At 40.8% G+C, this 24,794-nt stretch overlaps 1 protein-coding gene across 11 annotated transcripts in view; it reads right to left on the bottom strand.

Moving 5' to 3' along the window:
- The window catches only part of Sgms1 (sphingomyelin synthase 1), a 250,008-nt gene that overhangs the window by 214,184 nt on the left and 11,030 nt on the right, over positions 1-24,794 (bottom strand). For all 11 annotated transcript variants that reach the window (XM_048338764.1, XM_048338763.1, XM_048338767.1 and 8 more), the window contains exon 2: positions 3,969-4,061. The gene's annotated coding sequence lies outside the window, so the exon portion shown is untranslated. The remainder of the gene's footprint in view (positions 1-3,968; positions 4,062-24,794) is intronic.

Below are 24,794 nucleotides of genomic sequence, written 5' to 3'. Positions count from 1 at the left end.
GCTAAAGGCCTGGGAAGCAGTATCCTGTGATGGATGGACCAAACCTGAGTCAGTAATTACATCCTCCCATCAACCTGACAGGCTCAAATCACCTTTACCACAAAATCCTTCAGGTCCTCTGCAGCGCAGAAGACTGGCTCTGATTAAGCACTTCCTGATGAAGTAAGAGATGCCTGGACGGTACCCCAAGCATGTTTCCAACAAGGGTGGAACAACACCAATGTGAATTTCTTCTTAGTGATGTTCTCCTAAGTATACCCAGGGACACTCTTCAAATGCGAAGCCAAAGATCAACGTATGCATCGAATAAATAACCCCTTTTATAGGCTAAGAACCTTCCATAAAACAGTTCTACTCTGTAGGGAAATTTTCTTCTCTGCTTCCTTCATTTACCATTAAGCCCAGTACCCCATTGTCCTGACACAGAGTGAAGGTACAGGGACAGGTTAAAAAGTCAGAACTGAACAGTGCTGACCCCTACAGCCCATGTGATTCTGGACTTTCTCAACTGTCAAGGAACTGGGCAGGACACTCACTCCTCTGCTGGCTAGATTGTTTTAAATGCCAACCACAATAAGATGGAGTAAGGAGGTGAGCAGGCAAGAGGTACTGTTACCTGCTAAGCATCAATTAGTATGATCTTCCTCAGACGCTGTGAGGTAAACACCTTTAGCCCATTCCACAGTTGAAGAAACTAGGGCACAACAAGGTTAGATAATTTCTCAGAAGCCCATGAAGCTAGTGGTTGAACCTAGCCTGGCCCCAGAATTCATGTTCTGAATCACCTCATTATTCTCATTATTAAACCAATGAATATGCCTGAAAATACTTTGCAAACCATAAAAAGATACATTCATGATGATTGTTATTCCCATCAGTGGACCTTCCAGTACCCACCCATCCTGCTGGTAATCTTGATTTACCTCTTGAGGGAACCACACCCTACTGTCCATCAATCAATCCTTCTTCAGCCAACTATCTGCAGAACTCAGGCTGTACCCATGTGACCTGGGTGATCTAATCACAACACACCAAATACTTCAGCCACAGCATCTGTGATTGGTAGAAGCTTGCTGTGAGCAATGGGATATGCAAAGAAAACCTAAAATGGAAAATTGTTGAAGGCCTTCAACATTTGAGAAGACTATTATATAGAAGAGAGATAGGAGCAACAATGGGAGGGGAAAAAAAACCACAAAGCCTATGAGAAGAAAACACTATACTGTAAATAAAACTTCTAACACAAGTTATCTCCTGAGGCTGAACCTAGAGATAGGAACACCTCACAGGCAATCTCAGTAAGTACTCAAACCCCCAAAGGCTAATGCTCTCACCCTAGAGAAAAAGTTCTTTCAATCTATTCAAAGTGTATTTTTTTTTATTTTTGCTGAAAAGCATTAATTTCTTACTTGGAACCAAAAATTAACTGAAGAACAGGATGAAAAAAAAACTTATCATCACTGTCTCCACTTTGTATTTGTCTTTTCTCTAAGAATTTCTCTCTCCAGTCACTCTGCAATCACCTTGAGTTTCAGGAAAGACAAAACTGATCAATAATATCTTTAAGACAAGGGACTGAAACTACCCCTAAGGAATAGCAGTCTGGAAGGACAGACCACCACACACCACAACACACCACAATAACCACCACACCACCACCACACACCACCACAACACCACCACCACCACCACAACAACAACAACCCTCTGGTGAGATCAATTACCTATAATGATGATGCTGAGAGGAGTAATCTGGTTCAGGGTACAACATCTCCAAAACCTGGGAGAACCACAACTGACACAATGGCCAACCAGGCCACACCAGGGATGTTTAAATCCCACATGCCTTTTACTCTACCTCTATTACCCTTCCTCTATTTTAATCTAATGCTCATGTCTGTACCACAAAGACAGCTGAAGATGAATGAAGTACTATTTTCGCATGTGAAGATGTGTCACATATGTCCTCTCTCTGCCCCTTGTCATGTCTCTTTATTTGGCACATTGAGTTGATTTGGACGACCTGATATATTCCTTGTTCAAGTGGTAGAGTGCCAGCTGAGCAAGCAGTAAACCAGGCCAGTTCAAGGCCCAAAGTTCAAATCTCAGTACTATCAACCCCCCCCCAATAAAATAACTTTGATCTCATTAAATCAGGAAGATTGATATAATTAGGAATGCTGACCAGTACAAGGGCAAAAGGTCACCATCTGAGACCCAATGACCCAATTGAGAAACCAGATGGGGCAAGCAGACAGATGACAAGATATGAAAAAAGTACAGTAATAATCCATGCTTCCATTTCTCATATCTGAATATTGAACAAGGTCCATGCTTTCATACTCAGATGTTTCTCATATCAAACTAATTCATATTGCTTATGTACTGATTAATTAAATGAATTATCCCGATACCTGTAAATACCACCACTGGCTCAGATAAACAGGGCAAGGAGTCTTTATTTGGCCTTGACGACTACACTCCACAACTCAAATAATAGAGCCACAGTGCCAGCTTTGGTTTTAACAGGGTTTATAAAGAGAAAAATTGCACACAGGAATAGAACTTAGCCTTGAGTTGCAGACATAAAACAAAGTCTTGAGCCAGGTCAGCATGACCACTAGTAACCTTATAAAAACAAAAACATATAGCTGGAAGTAAAACAGCCTTGCGCAGTGGCCTTGAGTCAGGGTGGTGTATTTAAATCTAAAAACAGTAGAGGGTCTGGGAATATGACCTAGTGGCAAGAGTGCTTGATTCGTATACATGAAGCCTGGGTTCGATTCCCCAGCACCACATATATGGCCAGAAGTGGCGCTGTGGCTCAAGTGGCAGAGTGCTAGCCTTGAGCAAAGAGAAGCCAGGGACAGTGCTCAGGCCCTAAGTCCAAGGCCCCAGGGCTGGCAATAAATAAAATAAAATAAATAAAAACAGTAGAGACTCATTCCCATGTGTGAGTGTAGTTACATTTCACTTTTGGGAAGTTCCTTTCTTAATGACTGTCCATCCAAAATTCTCTTCACAGAGATTATCTGCCCCTAATATTTGCCCCTATTTCCAATAATTAATAATTTTTGTCTCTGATTTTACCTGATTTTACATTAAACATGTTTTTAATGTATTTTTTCTCCAGATACTTGTGGCTTATACCTGTAGTCCTAGCTATTCAGCAGGAAAGTCCTTGAAACTCTTATCTTCAATTATCCACCAGAAAATTAGAAGTGGTGCTATAGCTCAAGTGGTAGAGTGCTAGCCTTGAGCAAAAGAGCTCAGAAATAGCTCCCAGGCCCCAAGTTCAAACCCCATAACTGGCCAAAAAAAAAAGTTTTCCACACTGGGAAAACTCAGAGCTTATACTTGCTAGACAAGGGCCCAGCAAGGGAACCACATTGCCACTCCTTTAAAAAAAAAAAAGAAAGAAACCTGAGGGTTGGAGGCATGGCTCAGTTGGTAGAGAACTAGGCAATGAATGAAAACATCAGGTGCAAGTTTGAGTCCTGGTCTTAGACCAAGAAAAATGTAATCTGACACTATGGCTCATATCAACTATGACAGGAACATAACTCAAATTTATACTCTTTAATAGAAAAGTTTAACAGCATTTAGGAAGCAGAGGCAGGAGGATCACAAGTTTAAGGCCAGCATGGCCTACATAACTGCTTAATTGAATGGCTCTATGTCATAGTCTGTGACCTTCCTAAAATGCCTCATAAGAAAAAAATATTATTACTTTTAGGAACTGCATTCCCTCAAAGTTAGAAGTAAATGCATGATGTCTGTAACTTGCTTTCACGTGTTTCAGTAAAAAAGGAAAAAAAGGTGCAAACCTACAAAAAATGTGGCAAAGTGATAACAACAGTTAAATCCAGGTAATATATACAGAGGAACTCACTAAACATTCCATTAACCCTTCCGTAGTTTTGGAAAAAACAATTATAGTCAAAAGCTGCATAGAAATCTTTACTCACCTTTCTAATGGATGGCTGTCTTCCTTTTAATCAAAACTGAATGGCTAAATATGCCTGAAGGCAAATTCAGGGATCTCTCATGCTGCCTTCACCCTGCAAAGGCAAAACTATGTGTTATTAAGGGCCTTAATTATTATTAATGCTATTTCCACTTACAAAATGTACTTAATCTATGGCAAGACTCTAGATTAAAATAATGGTAAATTTTTTTTTTCAAATAGAGTGAAAAAAAATGGCCACATACTATAGGTGAAGGAACTTCTGGAGCAAAGAAACACTCCAAAAGTAAGGGTTTTTTCTAGTTTTTAGTCAGCTTTTATAAGAACACCATGGCATTTTCATATATGTATACATAAAGAACTCATTACTGAAATCAAATTAATTAATATAAACATCATCTCACATGGTGAGAGTTTAAGATGTAGTCTCTTAGCAAATTTCTAATACCCAATACATTGTTATTAACTATAGTCTTTAGGCCATACTTCAGGTCTTCCATGAATTAGGTCTCCATTTCAGGCTGAAAGTATGCTTGCGTTTCTCATAATTCACAGTAATTTCAGAGTAGTCAACAGGCCCAAACATCCATTCAGACAAAAGCCGTGACCTGAGCATGCCTAACCTTGGACTTCTGAGATCATCCTTAGAAGGCATCTGCATGCACTCTTAAAAACCACATGGAAATTGCTAGACTTTCTCAAACCCTTTCAGCAGCACTCGCAGTTACATACACAGTGCCATCGTGCCTGACAGGCATGTCCACAGCACTACCACTACACCACTTGATCATCTACTACCTCGGATTCTCCTTACAGCCCTGTGAGTCAAGTTTACAGAGCAAGTTTACAGATCCCACATTCCAGAGAAGGCAGCCAAGTTTCACAGACCATATATGACAAGGATAACCAACTAGAAAACAAGAGAAACAAAACTGCTGCTTATGGTTTCTTGACTGCAGGCTCAGGGTTCATCTCACTGCACAGGATGTACACACACACACACACACACACACACACACACACACACTCACACAGACGATGCTCTCCTGAAAACCAACCCCAGAACCAAACAGCCAAACAACACATTCACATGAGAGATGGAGCAGGTGCTACAGTTTGTTCCCTGAGAGTATACGTTCATAATTATTTTAATAGTACCATTAATACTGTAATTACTACCAATTACTATAATTACTAATTATACTTCCCTTGTAGTCACAATAACACTATACTTTTGGCATGTATACACATACACACACATATATACTTGAATTTTTTTCCCACTTCTATGTCAAAAGAGTATCATTGACCAACTAAAGTAAAAGAGCAAGTATTACTTCGTAGCACTGGAGACTTTATCATCGCTATACCCAAAGACAATGAGTGAGTCCTTGATGTTGAAACATGATTTTTTTAAAATGTAAACTACAACATAACACAGTCATACAATAAAGTAAAGCACATACATAACGCCACAAAGGAAGACAAGAGCAGTATCAACACTATAAAGAAGAATGCAGTGGCTACATGATGGCCTAATGGGGTCCTTCTCCTGTTAATCTATCAATATGTGCACACGTGAAAGTTTAGTAGTACTGATGCTTAATGTACAAGTGCTGGCTCAAACAAGCCTCAGGAAAGCTGGTCACAGAGCCCTTGAACCTGGCTTTCAGTCCTGTCTTATTTCTTGTTAGCTTGATTACAAAGCTGAGACCCTCTCTGGGATACTGCCTCTCCTTTGGAACACGGTTCCAAGGATGTTGACATTGCAAAGCAGAAACAGTGTGACTGGCTGGCTCACAAATAGGGGCACTTGGACTCTTAGCAATACTTACCAAGAAGTTATGCCCACAGCTACACAAAGGAAAAATACACGATGTACTTCCAGAAACCTGAAAATCACTTGGAGATTTTGGCAAGGGAAGGTTAAGCAAATTCACTAATAACTTAAAAGCTGCTAATATTAAGACAAATATACATCATGGAGTAGAATGCAATCACTTCGAATTTTTAAGGTCAAACAACTATCCTTACTTGCCTAGGTTTTAGACTAACTGGTACTCAAGTTTCCAAGATGGCCCCCCATTATCCCAATATTTATGGGCCAATGTAGTAAGTCCCTTTCCACACTGAGTAAGGCTAGTATGTGCAAACCCAACTCACTCTACTATGGAAATGGAGAGGTGAGGTTTTAAAGACCAAGTCAAGGGATGTTGTGGCTAGTGTCTCCATCCTGCCTTGGGGGGGGGGGGGGGCAAAAAGCTGGGCAGTCAAGAAGTTCAAGAAATAGGTAAAGAACAGAAGCCTCTTCCCAACAGCCAGCCAGAAACAACAGCCTTGCTGGTGAGGTCCTCCAGCCACAGTCAGTTCAGCTACAACTCCACAGAGGACCTCAAGTCACAACATCCCAGCTAAGCTCTCCCAAATTTCCTGACCCACACTCAGAAACTGAGAGGTAATATTAATGTTATTGTTATTTTGAAAATCTTGAGGTAATTGGTTATGTAATTGTAACTAATAAGCAACTACACAAGTTTAAACAATAACTAAATCAATTCCAAAGTACCTATTACCCAGTTGGCTGTTTTGGTTTGTGTTGGTTTTATGGGGGGGGGGGGGTGCGCGCATGTACGCGCACACACACAAGAAGGGGGCTTGAATTTAGGGCCTGGGCTATTTCTCCTCAAGGCTAGCACTCTATCATTTGAACCACACCTCCACTTCCAGCTTTTTGCTAGCTAATTGGAGCTATTGGATAGAAGTCTCATAGACTTTCCTTTCTGGGCTACCTTTAAACCATGACCTCGGCCTCCTGAGTAGCTAGGCTTACATGTAGTCATGAACCACCAGCACCTAGGTTGGGTTTGTTCTTGTTTGGGGAAGTCTTATGTGGGTATATGCACCTTCTGATTGCATTTCCCCCTCATTCTTCAATACTATCCAATCACCAAGCTTCACCACAAGCCCCAATTTTGAGCCAATAATTCCTTTGTTCCTCTTTATGGTCTTATCACATAAGTATTCTCAACATGTAGTGGTGTTTTGCCTCATTTAAGCCTAATATAAATGAAACTATCTTGACTGTATTCCTCTAAACTTGCCTCTTCCCTTAAGACTTTGATTGGAAGATTTACCCCTATTGACTCACTGACTCTAGCTCATTTCTTTTTCACCAATATAAAGTTCACACTTGGTGAATATACCCACAATTTCCAGCTCTATTCTATGCTGGGGATTCTTTGGGGCTGGCTTTTTCAGGGTTGTTGTTTCTGTCGTTGTTTTTCTGTTTTGAATAATGGTGTCATTTATATTCTAGTGCTTGTTCCCTGGTACACACAGGAAAATTTCTGTAGAGTGTATACCTAAGGGGAAAACTGGCCTTGGGACTGCACATGTTCAACTCCTCAAAGTAATGCCAAATTGTTTTCCAAAGTGGTTGTGTACAATTGACTCTTTAGCCGCCTTTCCAGTCTCTCTCCAAATAAGAGGCAGGCTTGTTTTGCTAATTACTAGGAAAGCTTCAACCAACAAAAGGGAAAGCTTTTCCTCTTTGCAGCATCCCTACTGCAAATAAATAGTACTCCAAAGCAGTGACCCAGACAGCTGGAACACATTAGTCACAGGACTTCAGTACAGACTTCAGAATAATGATGCAGACCCAGCCAGCAACGCACACTGCCCACGGGCACAAGACAGATTTGACTTCTACACTGATGGAAAATGCAGAGCCTATTTTTTTCTTCTTAGTGGATTTGTATACTGAAGCTCCAACTTACTACTGCTTTCATCTTAAAGGCTGAAAAAAAAAATTAGCAGGCATCAACATAGCCAAACTCAAGATGAAAGCAGAAGAGTAAATCATCTCCAAAAAGTGACTGCCATGTTTTGTTTTGTTTTGTTAACCGAGAGCAGGTTATGCTATTTTTTCATCTGTAGGGTTAAAGTGTTCTATATGGTAACCAATTTTGCTAAAAACAATTCTACAAAAACGTTTCTGTACAAAAAGATATCCATTGATGTCAACTAAGACTATAATTAGATTAACACAACTTATTAAGTAGCAATAGTTTTTTTTTTATAATTCAAACTGTATGTCAATTAAAAAGGAGACAGCAAATGTTTTTAATTAAACACAAATGAGCTACTCAGGAGGCTGAGATCTTAGGATCCTGGTTCAAAGCCAGCCTAGACATGAAAGTCCATGAGATTCTTGTCTCCAATTAAACACCAGAAAACTGGAGCCGTAGCTCAAAGTGGTAGGGTGCTAGCCTTGAGCAAAAGATTTCAGGGACAAAACCCAGTCCCTAAGTTCAAGCCTCGTGACCAACAAAAAAAATTTTTTTAATTAAAACACTCACACACATACAAGCTAGTGGCTCACATCTGTAATCCTAGCTACTGAGGAGGAGGCTGATATCTAAGGATCACAATTCAAAGCCAGCAGAGGCAGGAAAGTCCATGAGACTCTTACCTCCAATTAACCAGCAGAAAAACCAAAGTGATGCTGTGACTCAAGTGGTAGAGTGCTAGCCTTGAGCTGAATTGCTCAGGGATAGTTCCCAGGCTCACACAATATAACAGTACTTGATCTCAGGGCAAGTAGCAGGCAAGAATTAACCCTAGACCCTGGAAACAGACCCATAAAGGAAGAAGAAACCATGTTGGGTAAAGCTATGCCAGCCTTAATGATGAGCAGGTGGCAGAAGCAGCATGTCTTTATGCCAAGCTGATTATGGCTGAATGGGCAGTGCTAGGCCCAAAGGACTCAAAGACCAGGCTCTATACCACCACATTATGGGCTCACACTGGACAAGTACATGGCCTCTACAGCATTATTTCCCTCTGTAAAATGGGAATATCTTATTCCAAAGGGTCACTGTGAGGGTTACACAGACTAACACTTAATATGTACCTGACACAGAGCAAGCATCAGATATTTACTTACAAAGATTCAGTAAAAACACGACCAAGCTATTGAAGAGAAAACAAGAAGCTGATTTTAAATACATGTTCCCATCCATGAAGCCACACAGACTTCAGAATAATTTGATGATTTTTAAAAGGCCATATTTGTATCACGATTTTTTTTACCAATATTATGACTCCCTAGTTCTATCCTATCCTAAACAGAATAACCTTGCCAAGTAGATCAACCCTTTATGATATTAGTAAAAGTTAGACATCTTTTATACAAACACTGAAGCTGGAATGAACTCAAAGTAAAACACTTGGCTCATTTTAACTTTTCTGTTACTCACTTTAGAAAATCATAAGCACTCATTTCAAAAAGCAACATCTTTTCAAAGTATTTCTAGTTTCCTGGAAATCATCCCAAATCATCTGGGCAATAAAGAAAGAAACTTGATTAAGTGACTAGTAAATGACAAAAGTATTCCAACAATAAGAGTTAGAAGAGTTTCTAGAAGAGTTAGAGTTCCTCAATAGAAACCCTTCACCATACCTATAATTAGCTAATTTCATGTATGAAATGTGGATTTAGGAACAGAGCACTGAGTTAGTGTCGGGAATCTCCTTGGTAACTAGTGCTTTCTGTGTGGCTGAATCTCTAATGCTAAGGGAAAGAAGCCAGTCTGAAGCAGTTATGATCTGTATAATTCCACTTCTATGATATTCTGGAAAAGGCCAAACTACCAACACAGAACAGGTCAGGAGTTTAGAGGAAGGTGTGTTTAGCTACAAATAAACACCAGAGAAACAGAAAAGTGACAGAACTGTTCTATAGGTTGTACTGGGGGTTAGATGAACCAATACATACAATGAAATTCACAACTTGCTTTGAACTGAATGTCTGTGTTCCTTCAAAGTTTGGAGGTTGAGCCCTCATCTCCAAAGGAATGGTATTTGAAGATGGGACCATTATGACAGCATTAAGTCATGATGGGATCAGTGTCCCTAAAAAGAAAGACAGGAGAGGTAGGTGATGGTTTCCCTGCTATGCAAAGATGCATCAGCCTATGAACTAGGAAGGAATCTCACCACAATCCAACCGTGCTGGCTTGCTCCTTGATCTCAGAAGTCTAGCCTACCAAGCTATAAGAAAGAAGTGTTCGGATTTTTTGTTTTTATAAGCCATACACTCAGTGGTATTCTAGTAGAAGCCCAAACTAAGACATAACTATGTGCCTCCAAAAGTGAATTTTACTACTGACAAATCTTTTATATTACTAAAATATTGTGTTGACTATCAGACAGAGCCAGGTATGGCACCATGAACCTATAAACTACATAAGAGTCTAAGGCAGAAGGATTACAAGTTAAAGGACAGCCTGATATACAGCACTAAGTTATACAGACTCTGATTCACACACACACACACACACACACACACACACACACACACACACACACACACACTCAGAAAGAGGCCAAACAGGATAGCACAGAGAATCAAAAGGCTGAGGCAAGCTAGGCTAGATAGTGAGTCTCTGGCTCAAGAAAGTTTTTAAAGAAGAAAAAATCAGGAAGAATAGGTAGGTGCTGATGAATGGTACAATTAGATATCTGATATTCATGGGGAAGGAGTGAAAAGTTGCAGCCAAATAGTTGTGAAGTCCTCAGAGGCAATAATGGTGGGATACAGGAGACTGTCGGGAGTGTAAGAAGTCAGCAGAGACTCCAAGATGTGCTGAAGGGCCAGGAAGCTTGGTTTCTAGCCCAAGTCCATCAAACAAGTGATTGTGGGATGTGCTTAGTTCATCTCTCTAAAATGAAGCTACAGAGCAAATTATCTCGAGGGTCTTTTCCTACTACAAATATTCTAGTCAACTTGGCTTCAAGCTATTGAATCTAGGAAGACACAAGGCAGAGGAATACAAATATCCAATTATGGAAAAAAGAAAATAATCGATACAAGTGCTATAAGAAGATAAAGTGAAAAGCATTTGTCTCTATGGTTAGAAGATGACAGTGTTAGAAGGAGCTAACAGCAGAAAAGGATAATTGGAAACCAGGAGAAGCTTGGGGGGGGGGGGGGTGAAGAGGAAGACAGCAAATAACTCAAAGATCAACTACATCAGGAATAAGGATACAATGAAACTATTTAGATTAGCAAGATATCAACAGAATGCACATGCCTCACAGAAGAAGGAACAAAGAGGGTACCACCCACAGTGTGCAAGCTGTCCAAATATTTTGGTTGTGTCCTAATTGGTTTTGCCCTGTGTTCAATCTCATTCTGCCTTCATCTTTGCTATTAGGAACATAGAATTGAATAAAACACATAGGAATAATTTCCCTGCAACAGCTCAGTTTCAAACAATGTAATGTCTAAAATTCAGTAAGTACTGGAAATTAAGAGTCTGACCATTAAGTACCGTTGAGCCATTTACTTGTCCTACAGAAGTTGATATGAAGACTCCAGAATTCTAAATGGAAAAAACTACCTTATTTTAAAAAGAATTAACAGAATGGCAAGTGTACAATTTAGAAGTACAGATTTTTTTCTTGTCATCTTATTAGTTTGCAAAGCAGAAAAATAGCAAGCTAGTAATAGCTCCAAGCTGCCCAATTGAAATGTGATAAATCATTAGCTCTGTACAATGTGGACCTTGGAACCCTGATGGGCTTTGGTTATCTCAGCCAACTGAATGAGACATACCACCCACTTCAGCAGAACAGAAAGATGAAGGAAATTAAGAGCTTCCATGAATACCCCTAACCAAAGTTGACACACAGAAAACTTTTTACCAATTTTCCTTTTGGATAATGAAATGTGAAAACACTGTTTCAATGTACACCGGTTCTGTCCATTATGAAAGAGAAAGAAGAGACTCTGAGACTTAAACCTGGTCTCTTCAACACTAACAAGTCACCAACTATGGGGTCGTTTCTCTACTCCTTTTCCTCTCCCTTTCTACATCTATAAAATAGGAATAATCTCATCCATTTTGCACTCAGATGTTAATGTGAGCAAGACCTGGATCACATGTATGGATAAACCAAAGGAGAATACAGATACAAACAGAAGGTGTCATCACTGGTATTCCATATGGGGAGGGAGGAGAGAACATACTTCAAACTGAACACATTTGTAACATGCAAACACATACCAACTGCCTCTTTCAAGTCAACCATAAGCTGCTTTTCCATTTTAATTGGGCAGTTTAGCAGAATTGATTGAAAGGTAGGAAGGAAAAAGACTAGTTCCAGATATGGTTGCTGGAACATCTAGAAAGTAATATCATGACCATTGATACTCTGTTCATCTTTCTAAGAGCCTCCCAGAATTACCCAGTATGTGTAGTAAAGGCTGTACAGGCATGTGTTCTGGCTGTTGATTTTGCTTATTTGGTTTGTGGCACTAAGGTTTGAATTCAGAGCCCTATGTTTGCTAGGCTGGTGTTCTTATCACTTGAGCCATGCCTCTATTCCTGCCTTTTGCCAGTTATTTTCAAGAAAGAGTCTTAAGAACTTTTCTGCCCAAGATGACCTCTAAACATGATCCTTCCACACTCAACCTCCTGGGTAGAATTATAGTCATGAGCCACTGGTACCCAGTTGTATTCTTCTCTTGATATTACCCTCGGAGAACAGTATACATAGCCCTTAACAACCTCATTTTAATTCTCTACTAATTGTTCCTAATGTGTAGCACTGATCCAAGTGTCTTGTCAGTCTGGAAAGGACTACCCCACCTCTGCCCAGTAAACTTCACGCCAGTGACAACTTCAGATAAATAGCCATTCTGTGACTCTCAGATGCAGGGAGAATGTTCTGGTTTCTAAGGGAGCTAAAGTCCTGTGACCTAATCCTAAAAGTTCCTTGAAGGGTCTTATTAAGTGACATTTACATCACTGTCTGAATTCTGTATTATACTTCTCCCTGATCAGTAGTGTCTGACTTGTATATAGAATTGGGGAAGAAGAGAAAAGGCTGCTGGAGAAGGTTCACAGGTTTGGAAGCCATTTCTCCCCAAGCACTGTCACAAGGCATGAGAGAACATGACTAGATAACCAATGCCTATGACAGTATGATAGTTAAAGTACATATATACATCGATAAACACACATATATACTTTATATGCACATATGTATAAAAACATTAATTGAATGTTAATATTTGATAAAACAGGCTTGATATACATATGTGTATGTTCAATACATTACACTATTTTTCTGAACATTAAAATACTTTAACAATGAAAAAAAAGTTCCTAATAAAAAAGTAAATGTAAAACCTCTATTCCCTTGAGAGAGAAAAAAAATCTAGCTCTCCAAGCTAAAACATTTCCAAAAGGTTTTGGATAAAATTTTACTGTCATTTTTTTCCTTAAATACCATGCTCCATAGCCAAAAAAAAAAGTAGGGGGAGAAATGGAAATGGAAAAGTTCCAGCCATTGAATTCAAACGAACAATAACCAGAGTTTCTCAGTCAAGCTAGACTGTCCTCATTTCTACATATATAGCCTCTGGAATGGTAAATGACAAAAGAAAATTCTACGTACTTTCTAATGAATTTTTGTCTCTGGAGAGGAAAACCCAGGTAATAACCATTACATGAACTCTACATTTAACTTTAAAACAACTCAAGTAATTTGTGCTCTGTCCACTGGGTCCTGCAACTGCACCCTGCTCACAAAGCCACACACTTGGTTTTGTTTTCATTGCACCATAATGCATGCCTCTAAATACTGGCTGGTATTCATTCTCATTTCACACATGTTCCTGGGCTCCACAAAGAAGCAAAACAGCTTTCACAGGCAGTTCAGAAAACTTTTTTTAAAAATCCAAGAAAACAGAACCTCCAAATGTTAACTCAATGCAATAATATGAAGTTGAGGAGTCCTGGGAATGTAGCTTAATGGTAAAGCACTTGCCTAACACAGGCCCTGGATTCTATCCCAAGCATTGCAAAGTGCATATATTGAGAGAGAGCCTGGGTATTAAAGAAAAGCTAAGGCACATAATATACTGCAGTCATAAAAGAAACATAACTATCCAGGCACAGTGGCTCACACCTATAATCCTAGCTACTCGGGAGGCAGAGATTAGGAAGGTGGAAGTTCAAGGCCAGCCTGGGAAAAAAGAAAAAAAAAAAAAAAAAAGAATGTTCACAAGACCCTCATCTCAAAAGCTGGTACCGTGGTACATGCCAGTCATCCAAGCTATGCAGGAAGCATAAATAACAAGATAGCAGTCCAGACCAGCCCAGACACTACTTGAAAAATAATGAAAGCAAAATGGGTTGGAGGAAGGATTCAAGTGGAAGAGTGCCTGCTTAGGAAGAGCAAGACCTTAAAGCTCAAACTCTAGAGAGTATGGCCTCCTTAGCTTACCCTCCCACGCCAGCAGATCAGTCCAGAAGGACAAACTGCCACACTCAAAGGCCCAACCACATCCTCACTATGACTGCAAAATGCCAGTATATGGTACATTTCAAACCTCTGAAATCATACTTCTACACACCATAGCTCATGCCTACCTACTAATCCTATCTACTCAGGAGGCTGAAATCTGAAGATCACAGTTCCAAGCCAGCCTGGATAGTCCATGAGACTCTTATCTCCAACACCAAAAAGCCAGACTGGTAGAATACCAACCTTCACCCAAAAAAAAAAAAGCTGAGACAGTGTGAATATAAGCCCCAAAGCTGGCATGGAAGGAAAGAGGGAAGGAAGGAGGGAGGGAAAGAGAGAGAAGAGAGAAAAAGAAAGAAAAAGAAGAAATAGAAAGAAAGAGAAAAAGAGACAGAGGAAGAAAATGTGTTGAGCATAAGCAAATAGACTTGAATGACACTGTTTATAACCATACTTAATCATATTCGATTCTTATCAGGCCTATAAAAGGATAAAACATTTTACTTGTATGTCTACAAAAGAGGAAGAGAGACTCAACTCCCTAAGTATCCCCTCCAAAAAGTATGTACAAACTGAACACCTCATGGGGGGGAAGGGAAAGGGGGAGGAGAGTGGGGGGGTACCAGGGACAAGGTAACAAACAGTACAAGTAATGTATCCAATGCCTAACGTATGAAACTGTAACCTCTCTGTACATCAGTTTGATAATAAAAATTTGAAAAAAAAAAAAAAGTATCTACAATGTATTGCAAAAGGATGTCAGAGGACCACCTGGAGGCCAGGGGCTGGGGTGGGGTGGGGGAGAATATGCTGCTCTAATGTTCTTGTATTCTCCAAAGGGCCTCCTGCACAACGCAGATGAGGAAGGGGGGCATACGAAAAATCAAGAATGCTCCCTATGCCAAATACAGCTTATATACCAGAAGCTCAGCCTCCTTCCTGATTATCATCCCTCAACAGAAAGTCCAGAGCTGCTGCAGTCAGCCAAGCTTACAGATAAGCATACCACTTAGCTCCTATCTGCACATCCAGAAAGGGTTCTGATGGGAATTTAATCAGCTCAGACTGAACTGAGGAAGCAAACACTATTGCCAGATTTTTCCCTCTAGAGGTACTGACAGGCAAGAGCTATCAAAGCAAAAGATATAAAAACACCAGGCTGTTTTCCAACAACCCTGACCAGCTTCACCCAAGGCTACTGCCAAGTCTGCTGGTGAGACTGGTGTTACAAAACTGCTCTCTGGCCCTCAAGCAACACCAATGCTTTCAGCAAACACGGCTGAAAGGGTTTTGATGTGGGTGAGGTAGGAACTTCCTTGACTAAAATGAGTTAAACTGATAAATTACAAGAAGGCACATCTTTTAAGCACTTTAGTTTTTTTTAATATTTTAAAAGCTTAATGAAAGATGTTTAACTCTGACATTTGTATACCCATGTTCACACCTGTCCAAGAGTCCACCAGTGGATGAACAAACAAAGCATGGTACAATAGCTATAAATAGGATATCATAATAAAATATTAGTCTTTTTAAAAAGAAGGAAATCCTAAAATATGCTGCACAATGTACTAACCTTGAAAGCAGGATGCTAGGGAAAATGCTTTGAATACAACTATATACTTGACTTCTGAGTACATAGTCAAACTCATAGAAAGGAGAACTGTAGTTGCTGGGGACAAAATGGAACATATTGATGTGCATATACAGAGGTTCAGCTTGAACAGTGTAAAAGTTCTGGACACAGATAGTGGTAATGGTTGCACAGTAATTTGAACATGTTTAATGCCATTAATTATGTATTTTCAAGATACTTAAAAATTGTTAAAATAGTAACTTTATGTAGTGTATGTATGTGCTGGTCCTGAGGCTTGAACTCAGGGCCTGGGCACTGTCTCTGAGTTTCTCTGTGCTCAAGCCTAGTGCTCTACCACTTGAGTCACAGCTTCTAGCTTTGTGGCGATTAACCGGAGATAAAATTCTCCCGGACTTTGTTCTCTGTAGTGGCTTTGAACCATGATCCTCAGATCTCAGCCTCCTGAGCAGTTAGAAATACAGGTGTGAAACACCAGTACCTGGCTCTAAAATAGTAACTTTCAAGTACATATATTTTATTGTATTTTCAAGACTAAAAGATATCTGTATTTTTTTTCATTTTATTTTTATCTGTAAATAGCTGTACAAAAGCAGTTGCTATTCAACCAAGTAGCACATGAGTACAATGAAATTTGTACTTTCTAAAGGCAAATTATAGGGGCTGGAGATATGGCCTAGTGGCAAGAGTGCTTGCCTAATATGTATGAAGCCCTGGGTTCGATTCCCCAGCACCACGTATATGGAAAATGGCCAGAAGTAACGCTGTGGCTCAAGTGGCAGAGTGCTAGCCTTGAGCAAAAAGAAGCCAGGGACATTGCTCGGGCCCTGAGTCCAAGGCCCAGGACTGGCCAAAAAAAAAAAGGCAAATATAGACAAATATTCTCAGTCACATCTTAATACTATATTTTAAAGTATAATATAAAATAAAATGCTAGATTTTAAAACCATACAAACAAAATGCATACTTCTCCTTTGTTTTGTTCTTGCTACATAATCTAGGATTGCCTCAAACTCAGGATCTTCTTGTCTCAATAACTCCAGCATGCTGGGATTACAGTTATGTGACACCACACTCAACTTAAGATATATACTTCTATGTGCAGTACATTTAAGAATTTATCAAAGTTGTCCTCAATGTCTATACTTAGACAAAATCTGATCTTCAGCCTCAGTCTAGAAAGGCAATGAGTAGAATAATTTCTTTAAAGGTGGCTTCTGGCATCCTTGAAAGGCACACAATCATTGATTGCATCACTAAGTGGGTGATCACAACGTCAACATGACATTAGTCACAAGAACAGAATACCAAATTTTAATGTGAACTGTTAACATCCCCAGACTCATTTTCAAATGCAGAACAGGCACTGCAAATGTATCCCAGAATAAAAAATACCTTCCAGCTAATAGCAAACACAATGCTTTCAAACAAAAAGACTATGTACTTGAATGTCCAAAGATGTTGAAACATCTTTGGTAGCTGTACAAAGATAGGATGGATGGTTATTCTGTATTTTAAAAGTCTGCTTGAATAACAGAGAGCTCTGACACTGTGCTTTGCAGATAACAGTGCTAACATAGAATGCTTCTTAATATCAAAGAGCATGTTTACACTCAATCACTGCTTCCAGGAAAAATAGTAAGACAGTGGACACTGAAGAGCCCTGAGAGAGCAAACATTTCCCACAGGTTTTGTTGTAAAGATGCTCTGCCATGCTTCTCCAGGGAAATGCTGAAATTAGCATGCAAGCAGTGAAAGCTGAGATACAGATGGAGATTCAGGAAGTGGCTCTGTTATCTTGAAAGGTATTACAGCACTCTTGTCACACTTCCAGAGCCAAGGGTGAATTTTTCTCTCTACTGGTTTTATGAAGCAGCAAAGTGCACGCAAATATGAAAATATGTATATACGTATATATAAGCACATATATATACATATATGTGTGTATATATCATGTACAAGGCAGTATTCTCACTTCTGCTTATGAGATTAACCCAAAGGAGTCTCCTCCAGAAAGAACACAAAGCTCAGGGAAAGAACTACTAAAGTGAATCTGCATCACTATCACCAAGGAAACATTCAAGTCCAGGAGTTAAAGATGAGAGAAGCCATATAATGACAAAACTTTAATAATCTAGGACTGTAGAGTGTTAGGACACTTGCCTAATAAATGCAAGGCCCTTACCTCAGTACTAGGAAGGGGAAGGGGGAGGAAACTGCCACTTGCAGAGTATTATATTGCCTATGTCACAGGGTATTATATTGGCCATGTCAAAATAACAGTCCAGAACAAACAAACAAATAAATAAATGCCTTACTTCTCCCTCCTCCAGCCTTGCTCAAAATCAAGATCTATGCAATTTCATAAATATTCCCTACCCTGATCATACCTACTAAGAACTTAAGATGCTCTACCACAATACCAAACTCTACTATAATTTTAATAATAAAACTGTAAAAATGTTTATGAGACTGTAAGCTAGAAGTCCATCCTAGTACAGTAGCTTTGGTAATGTGATTCCTATGGCATTCCACTTCTGATACTTCATCAAAAAGTTTATAAGTATGTATTCAATATTTATAGAAAAAAGTCCAAAGGGATAACAGTAGTTACATCTTATTGGAGATGTGCTTCCACCATACTTTTATGTTGCAGGCTTCAAGGAATCAGGCAGGAGTAGAGCACTGATCTGCTACAGACACATCATTGCCTTAACCACTTCACAGTGTCTAGAAAATCAGCAATTTCAGGACACATGTAGCTACTAACAGATACTCAAAGGCACATGTGAAGTAATAGAATATGTTAGGGAGTCATTTATTTAGTTTCCCCAGGAGTATTTACAGGTTTTTATGACAGTATGCCTGACTCTCCTTCATAGACTAAAGCTTACTATGGGATGGCAATGGAAGCCAGCCACTACTGTCAATAGTTTCTTTTACAACAGCAGTGTATACTTCCTTGCACACACCAGTGTTTTTGGAATATCTGTGCTATTATTCCTCTTGATGTTTGTAAGGGTTGCCTTATAGTCTACTGTATAGATTCTGAAGCAGGAGGATCAGAAGGTCAACCTGGGCTACAGAGCAACACTCTGTCTCAAAAAAGAAAAAGGGTTTTGTGTTTCTTTTTTACATTTAAAAGAACACTTTCCATAGCCTTGCCTTGAAGACAATAGTCATGAATTTTCCAACTTACAGGAGTTGCTGCAGACTTCTCAAGCAAAGGATCTAGCACAGGTGCCTTTGACATCAACAGCCCAAGTCCTTACACTTTCCTCTCTAGATCCATGTCCAGCCCCCATGGGACCTGGCGGGTCTGAGAAGCAGAACCTACTCTAAGTGGCCTCTGCTTCTCTTCCCAAGTGGGTTTATCCCTCTGTTCTTGCTTGGTGGAAGTCAAAACCACATTGTAGCGTCGCCTTCTCCAGAGACCCCCATCTCCAGTGAAACCAGCCATATTGTTTTCTTTATCTCCTCCAATACAGAACAAAACCAACTCCATCTGTAAGATTCAGACATGCCAAGCCCCAGCCACATCAATGACGCTCTCAGCATGTGCCTTCTTCTTCTTGGGCAATCATTTCTCAAAAGTTCCTCTAAAAAAATGGACAAAAGGGTCATAAGCACAAACACTTCAATGGCATGATTGTAAGTTTTTATCAGTTTTCATGAAAATGGACCTTCTAGTCACTTTCTCAGTGAATTCACAAGGAGCTGTGTATGCTGTCTCCAACAAGATACACCTGAATATATACCCCAATTGCGCATCTTGTTTGTGGCTTCCTGAAAACTATCCACAGACATCACTAAGAACCTCTGGGTACTGTCAGAACGTCAAACAATGGGCCAAAGTAAGGCTTGAGAAAGCCCTGAGTGTTCTCAAGAGCCTGTCTCTGTTTTTAAAATCAAAGGGAGGGGGAAAGCTGGTCCTGTGAGGGCCCTGTGGAAACTTGGACCACTGCCCGGCCAGCTGCTGGTAACTTGGTAGGGCCTTTCAAAGTTAACTCAGGTGTCCAGCCCTGCATGAGCGGCAGCAGTAAAAGCAAATGTCAAATTACAGGCCTTGCAAATGTGTGCCAGAGCTGTTCCTGGGCCCGCGTGATCACAGGTTGACATGTCTCCTATTTGTACTTGATTATCACACGTTGGCCCCATTACTAAGAAAAGTCCAAATGACTTAGATTTCACCTTGTCTAAAGCCAATGCCCAATTATCAGGCTAGAGACTTCCACAGACTTCCTCAGAGAGCAAGAACATATAGAGATGTTCTGTGTACTAGACATCACAGGGTGGGAAAATGACCTGACAGCCCAGAAGGGCAGCTATGACACAGTCTGGGATGAGATCAGGTAGAAAGAAGCGGTACAACACAGTCCTCATGATGAAAGCCCCGACTGTCCATAGCCAAAAGGCCAGGTAGTCACAGCAACAACTTTCACTCACATCTGGCTAGTGAACATCACACAACATGAAAAGGACCGGCCTCCTTGGAGAATACCTGGCTCATGCTCTGCTGCCATTTCCTCAGGCCACCTCAACAATGCTAGACACCACCAAGGGTCTTTAGGCAAAGTCATTTGGGACAGTTCCATTTCACACCAGGAAAAAAAAAAAACACAGCATTCCCCAAACAGTTTCAAAGCAAGTCCACTGCTCTTGCTGCTGCTGCCTAGCTGACTTGCAAAGCCTGAGGCTTGGGTCCTTGCCTTCCCAGTTCCTTTTGGCTACCCAGAGGACTCACTGCCCTGCCCCTTCCATATGGCAAAATCCATTACAACCTCACAGGTTGGTGTACTCCTTGGCAGCCAGTCAAGTCTGTCCCCCTGCCCTTATTACCCTCCCTCCATCTGAGAGGACCAGGCAGCCTGGCTTTGGCAAGCAGCCATCGACCCTCCCCCACAGGGTGATACTTTTACAATCCCCAGTTGGTCCAACAGCCAGCCTTTTCTCCAGCAGGCCAGGAATGCCCACCCACTCTCATCTTTTCAATTCAGGATACTAAAGTCCTCTTTTCCTTTGGCATCTAGCACATCTGCACCTCACCCTCTTGCAGATGTTGTTGCCCATCCAGCAGCCTAAGCCAGGTAAAAATCTCTGCCCATAGTGGCTGCTGCTGCCCCCTTATTTCTCCGTGTCCCCCTTCCTTGTCTGAATGTCATCCTCAGCTAAACCTCCATGCCTCCTTAGGGGACAGTCCATGTCACCAAAGTTCTTTTCCAGTCCCCATCCTTTACCACATCTATGACTCTTGGGAATCTTTCCCTGACAGTTTAGGTAATGTGCCCCCATTTTACCTGCTAACCTGAGATTACTCATAATATCCAAGGACCTTCTGAAGGCTCACATCTTATACCAGCTTAGACCAAACAACCACAATTGGCAACTTTAACAGAAATAGCTTGTCAGAAAGAGCAGAGACAACCTAGAAAACACAAAACAGTTGAAGGACAGACCATTTAACTGCTGTTTCTGAAGAACGGTGTGGGCATGAAAGAATCAAAATAGGGCTGATGAAGGCACAGCTGAATTGAGCAAGCATCTTTCTCATCAAAAGGATAGTGAAGCTGAGTGCCAGTGGCTCAAGCCTATAATTCTAGCTACTGAGGCAGCTGAGATCTGAGGATCACGGTTCAAAGCCAGGCTGGGCACAAACGTCCTTGAGATGCCTATCTCCAATACACCACCAAAAATCCAGAAGTTAGGGCTGGGGATATAGCCTAGTGGCAAGAGTGCCTGCCTCGGATACACGAGGCCCTAGGTTCGATTCCCCAGCACCACATATACAGAAAACGGCCAGAAGCGGCGCTGTGGCTCAAGTGGCAGAGTGCTAGCCTTGAGCAGGAAGAAGCCAGGGACAGTGCTCAGGCCCTGAGTCCAAGGCCCAGGACTGGCCAAAAAAAAAAAAAAATCCAGAAGTTGAACTGTATCTCAAGTGGTAGAGCATTAACCTTGAGCAAAAAAGTTCAGATACAGTGTTCAAGCCTGGAGTTTAAGTCCCAGGACTGGCAAAAAAAAAAAAAAAAAAAAAAAGAATATATAGTGATGATGTGGTATCCATGGACCATGCTGTTCAGTTTTGTCCCCAAATCACAGGAGTCATGGAATCTGGGGACTGAATGGTGAGTTGTCCACAAATGCAAACTCTCCACATACAGACATAGGTTGGTAGAGATACTTCAGCTTCCCCATTATTTGTAAGAGCACTACAGAAGGGCATGGGAGAAAACAGAGAAACAGAAACCACTGAAAGAAAGGAGAATTTCACTCCTGGCCCAAATGTAAGGACAAAGAAAACAGACTTGTCTTACTTGAAAGATAAAAAATCAGTAATCTTCTCCAGGTTTGACAATCCCAGGAAATGGATACAATTTTTCAGAGGCAGAAAAGTAAACTGTATGATGTTCCTTGTAGGGTCCGAGGTAGAAAGAGTAGCTTGGGAGCATAATCCTGGTCCTAAATTCCCCCTCTTCACATTTGCACCAACAGCACCTATATTCCTAGACTCCTCACTAAGGTCTAAGTTGGCTCAGGAAAAATAGAAACCTCATCAGACTTTCAAACCTAACACAAAAGAAAAAATAAGACCTGAAAAGATCACTTCTGGTTCTGTCCACACCTTCCTATGTCAACAGAGACTTCCAAAACTCTGTGCAGAACAGGTGCCTTTCATGGTCCAGTGTTGCATCCAGGACTATGCAGCTCTGGGATGCTTCACTTACAACCACCTGTACTGTATCACACTACCTGGGGGCATACGTGCCTATCTATGATAGATTCCCAAGGACGAGGTCCCATCTCACTCACCTATCTCAAAGCTTGCTGGGACCTAACCCAGAGCCAAAACTCAACAGGTGTTGGCTGCCAGGTACTGGTGGCTCACATCTGTAATCCTAGATACTCAGGTGTAAGGAAAACCCTGACAACCAGCCTAGTGACAGATCCAAACCAGTGTTTCCCCTCAAATATAATTAACTTGTACTACCCTTATCTAGGTTAACCCTACTGCAGAGTTCCTAAAAATTTTTTCGATTTTAAATTAAATTCCATGGTTTTACATGTGACACTGTTAGGGCAGGAAAAGGCAACCTGAATTGCAACATAGTAGATAATAACCACAGCCATTTCTATTTCTTCTTTTCCTACAAACACTCTTTCACTACAATAAAACAAGTCAAATAAGATTAGCTGCTGCCTCTCTACTATCAGGCTGTATCTTAATGATTTTAATTTCTCTGTGACTAAATTCCCCCATCGGAAAAATGGTATACACAAAAAGCCACCCTTTGATCTATGAGAGGCAAGATGAAAACTAACAAAATGAAAATAAATTAGGCTATCATCCTGTCTTCCTAATTCAGGATGCCTGGATGGCACTTCAGGCTGCTGTAGGAATCTTGCCTTACATTTCCAGGTGTTTTCTATATCATTTTTATCATAGCAGTATGGGGCTACTTCACAAACCCATGAGCTGTTTTCATTTTATGAAGCAGAACACAGTTCACCTTTCTAAATTCATACCACTGGATGAAGTAGAAGTAGAGGTAGAAAGGAAGTAGAGAGAAGCTAGCTTCTGGCTGGCATGAGCATTGCTTTAGTTAGCATTTCTCAGAGTTAGTCCAAGGACCACCACCAGCAACAGCACCTAAGACTTACGTGTGAATGACTAGCTGCCACCTGTCCCAAGTTTCCTGCCTGGGAAACTGGAGTCCAGCACTCGGTGTTGTAACCGGGCTTCCTAAAGCTTCTGATCCACACTGCAATTTGAGAACACTGGCTTAGGCTGGTAAACAACCAAGGTCCTGGGAACACCTGGCTGGCCTAACCTGTGCACCACAATCCTTTATGTAACTGTACTGGCTGCTCCTCACCAGCACCACCTAGAGATCTTCTGCCAAGTAGCCAGGGCTTTAAACACTAACCTTCCAGAACCTTCCTTCTCCTACCTTCTCTAGCAAATCACGTGTGCTTCACACTCTCCTATTCCTATGGCAACATCCATCTGAAGGGTCAAGGACTTGAAAAGCAAGCATCTGGTATGTGGTTTGCTCCCAACACAGGTAAATCCCTACACCTATACCAAAGATATAATCAGAATCAGGAACAAAGCAAAATAAAACCTAGCTCCTTTGCACTCTCTACCCAACCCTTCTACCCACTACATTCCAGAGCTCTGAGCTATAAGGATACCCAGAGAACATCACCTGTACCAAACTCAATGCATACTTTCCAGTGCTTACTCAGTTTCAACTTGAGCATCCTTCACATGCCCCCTAACATGGAAATAAAAACACATGCTATGGGACTAAACAGCTTCCAAGGTCTTGCTGTACAAAAGCCAATCAACTCTGGGGCATAAACTCCCATACACCTCAAGAAATGTTATTAGGAACCATGTGGTAAGCAAAAACAAAAGTAATCATAACAATTACCATTTATATTGTTCTAAACTTGAGCTAGAAGTTGGATCTTCAATTTCCCCAAAGGCCCATCCTCTGATACTAAGGGACTACAGAAGAATCTTTGAGACCTGTAGCCTAAGTGAAGGAAGTTAGGCCATTGGGACCCTGCCCTTGGAGGCCACTCCTTCTCTATCTTTCTTCCTGGATGCTTTGTTTGAGGTAAGCTTCCTCCATTAAACACATCAACTGTGATATAATTGCTTCACCTCAGACCAAGTGCCAGTGGACTGAACCCCCCCACCCCGGTCAAAATAAATTCTTTTTCCTTAAAACCTAATTATCACTATTCATAGTGGTGAATGCCTATAATGCCAGCACTGGAGAAACTGGAGGCACAAGTTCAAGGCAAGCCTGGGCAACTTAATGAGTTTCAGGACAGCCTGGGCTATGTGGCAAGATCCTGGCCCCCAATAAAGTTAATTATTTCACGCAATCTGTCACAGTGATGGAAGTTGAT

This window comes from Perognathus longimembris, chromosome 2 (genome assembly GCF_023159225.1).
Source record: "Perognathus longimembris pacificus isolate PPM17 chromosome 2, ASM2315922v1, whole genome shotgun sequence".
Classification (NCBI taxonomy): Eukaryota; Metazoa; Chordata; class Mammalia; order Rodentia; family Heteromyidae; genus Perognathus; species Perognathus longimembris.
This window is presented reverse-complemented; position numbering and strand designations above follow the sequence as displayed.